We start from the raw sequence: 3677 nt of genomic DNA, 5'->3' as shown, positions 1-3677 counted from the left end.
CAATCATATTCGAGGTTATTAATTTTATGTTACTGTGTATGGCATTAAAACTGAGGCAAGAGTCAAGCACAAGTAAAAGAAATAATAAAATTCAGTTCTTGGTGGAGTAGAATTGGAGCAACAAACACATTTACATATGACGGTAGCATCTGTTCCCAAAAAAAAAAAAAAAAAAAAAAAAAGTTACCGTTGATTGCCATGCAGCTTTACTAGAAATGAAATGATAATTAAATTGACACCTTAGCTACAAAGAGGCGTTGATATACTTGATTGGGGACATGTCGAAAATGTGTGCCCCGACCGGGACTCGAACCCGGGATCTCCTGCTTACCTGGCAGACGCTCTATCCATCTGAGCCACCGATGGCACGTCCCCCGTAAGGCCCACATTACCAACATGTCCACACCACTACATTCGTAGTGCGCCTAATAGATGTTTGCCCATCATACTTATTACTCGTGGCAGATTAATCTACCAAGTCCCGTAAGAGTTCGGGCATAGCGTGTGCATTCGCACAAGAAGGTCACTGGCCGGGAAGCCATATTTCAACTATATATGACGGTAGTATCTGTTCCCGAAAGAACAGTTACCGTTGATGACCATGCAGCTTTGATAGAAATGAAATTAAACCGTATCATCTTCATCGTAGCCTAGGTGTGGTGTGTCGTCTTCCGGAGCCTTGGATTTGCTCTGAATATATTGGTCCGTTTGCTTTTAAATTTCGGAGGGCACTGCGTTCTGGGGAGTGGCCTGCTGACGACGAGAGTATCGAGTGCTGCTGCCGGAGTGCGACGGGGAGTTTAGATTCCGGTTGTGTGGCAGCGCAATGTTGCGGGAAAGGTGGTATAAATTCCTGTGAACGCACGTGATTGCTAGGAGCGTGTGTACTCGGGACGGCGGCAGTCGTTCTGGACGGGCTGTGTGATAAGGAAGCTCGGCGTCGCAACTGTTGACGCGGCGTGTCCGCGTTGCTATGGCGGAACTGGGACGATTGACATAACTCGAGTTGGTGCTGGTTGCAACCTGTCGCCGAATGCTTGTCTGCCTTCTGGACTAACGGTGAGAATTTCTTGACTTGATGTGTCTCACACAATTTCTGCCCGTGTCGTCGGGTATGTCTTGCTCTAAGGTCGTGTGCCATGGTGTTTCGCAATTTTAGTAGGCTCAGGCCGTTCCGGTTGTTTGTCACTCGCTCCATCCCACCTCAGCCGCCTAATGCCCGAGCGCGAAGTACAGTACTGTTCAGCGGAGCCCTTCTGTATGCGGGATGCTGAAGACCAGGATAGAATAGGGGGGTGGTGGACACATCTGCTTAACGCATTTTGAATTGCTGTTCGAGAACACATGTTATTTTACGCGTAAAACAGTAAGCTCTATTAGTACTTATATTGGTCTCATGCACGTATAAGTTAAATATTATTTTTAACAATATCCTCCTATTGACATCTGCACGACAGTACACGGCACGGATATCTCACAAAGTGGCGAGCGCAAGAATTCCGCTTTTCAGGCGGTCATATACCGGGCCCTATAAACCACAAAAATAAGGGGTCCAGTGTTTTGGATAGTGATAACTGAAGGAAACTTCACATACCAACGTCACTAAAAAATGCATTTTATTGGATGACTGGTTTCGACAGAGCTATGCTGTTATCGTCAGATCTTACACTGTTCTGGGTATCACTTCACCTACCGATCATTTCTATACCTATCGGCAGAACGGGCGCACTGTGTCTATCCTATAATACAGCGTCAAAATTTAAACATTACACAAGTCCTCCAGCCAAGGATAATCGAGCAAATCGGTTGGTTCTTTCACATTAGGTATGAATTATGGATGGCCATAGATGGCTTGTACACACATCAAAAAAAGTTTTGCATTGCCTCCGTTCCGAGGGTATCGGAACCTGTACAGAAAATTGGAATAGAGATCAACATAAACATCATTTCTGCCCTTTTTATTGCTCATGGAAACCACACGTTGCATGTAGCACCACCATACATCGAGACCTTCCGAAGTGGTGGTCCAGACTGCTGAACACACCGGTACCTGTAGTAGCCAGTAACACGTCCTCTTGCATTGATGCATGCCTGTACTCGTCGTGGCATACTATCCACAAGTTCATCAAGGCACCGTTGGTCCAAATTCTCCCACTCCTCAACGGCGATTCGGCGTAGATCCCTCAGAGTGGTTGGTGGGTCACATCGTCCATAAACAGCCCTTTTTAATCTATCCCAGGCATGTTCGTTAGCGTTCATGTCTGGAGAATATGCTGGCCACTCTAGTCGATCAATGTCGTTATCCTGAAGGAAGTCATTCACAAGACGTGCACGATGGGGCCGCGAATTGATGACGTCCATGAAGACGAATGTCTCGTCAATATGCTGTCGATATGGTTGCACTATCAGTCGGAGGATAGCATTCACGTATTTTGCAGTCGTTACGGGGACTTCCATGACCACCAGCGGCGTACGTCGGCCTCACATAATGCCACCCGAAAACAGCAGGTAACCTCCACTTTGCTTCACTCGCTGGACAGTGTGTCCAAGGCGTTCAGCCTGACCGGGTTTCCTCCAAACACGTCTCCAACTATAGTCTGGTTGAAGGCATATGCAACACTCTACACATACATCCACATCTACATACATACTCCGCAGTCCACCATACGATGCGTCGCGGAGGATACCTCGTACCACAACTAGCATCTTCTCTCCCGGTTCCACTCCCAAAGAGAACGAGGGAAAAATGACTGCCTACATGCCTCTGTACGAGCCCTAATCTGTCGTATCTTATCTTTGTGGTCTTTCGGCGGAATGTAAGTTGGCGGCGGTAAAATTGCACTGCAGTCAGCCTCAAATGCTGGTTCTCTAAATTTCCTCAGTAGCGATTCACGAAAAGAACGCCTCCTTTCCTCTAGAGACTCATCGGTGAAGAGTACTTGATGCCAATCCTTAGCAGACCATTCGGCATGTTGTTGGGCCCATCTGTACCGTGCTGCATGGCGCCGTGGTTGCAAAGATGGACCTCGCCATGGACGTCGGGAGTGAAGTTGTGCATCATGCAGCCTACTGAGCACAGTTGAGACGTAACACGACGTCCTGTGGCTCACGAGAAGTATTATTCAACATGGTGGCGTTACTGTCAGGTTTCCTCTGAACCATAATCCGTAGGTGGCGGTCATCCACTGCAGCAGTTGTCCTTGGGCGGCATGAGTGAGGCGTGTCATCGACATTTCCTGTCTCTCTGTATCTCTTCCATGTACGAACAACATCGCTTTGGTTCCCTCCGAGACGCCTGGACACTTCCATTTTTTGGAGCCTTTCCTGGCACAAAGTAACAACGCAGACGCGATTGAACCGCGGTATTGATCGTCTAAGCATGGTTGAACTACAGACAACACGAGCTGTGCACCTCCTTCCTGCTGTATTGACTGGATATAATGCCCGAGCGCGAAGTACCTACAGTACTGTACGGCGCAACCCCCCGCCACCGTCTAATAGGCACTGCTCATGCGTGGGTGTTTACATCTTTGGGTGGGTTTAGTAATATCTCTGAACAGTCATAGAAACTGTGTGTGTGATACAATATCTCTAGTCAAGTTCTGTCTTCAGGAGTTCTGGAAACCGGGGCGATGCAAAACTTTTTTTTATGTATGTATACATACCAATTTTTCATG

General features: G+C 47.5%; 1 non-coding gene across 1 annotated transcript; it reads right to left on the bottom strand.

Moving 5' to 3' along the window:
- Positions 1-292: 292 nt before the first annotated feature.
- Trnat-ggu (transfer RNA threonine (anticodon GGU)) lies at positions 293-367 on the bottom strand. Its single transcript has one exon. It is a non-coding gene; the product is annotated as a tRNA-Thr (tRNA).
- Between the last annotated feature and the right edge of the window lie 3310 nt (positions 368-3677).

The sequence above is a fragment of the Schistocerca cancellata genome, chromosome 5, assembly GCF_023864275.1.
Source record: "Schistocerca cancellata isolate TAMUIC-IGC-003103 chromosome 5, iqSchCanc2.1, whole genome shotgun sequence".
Classification (NCBI taxonomy): Eukaryota; Metazoa; Arthropoda; class Insecta; order Orthoptera; family Acrididae; genus Schistocerca; species Schistocerca cancellata.
This window is presented reverse-complemented; position numbering and strand designations above follow the sequence as displayed.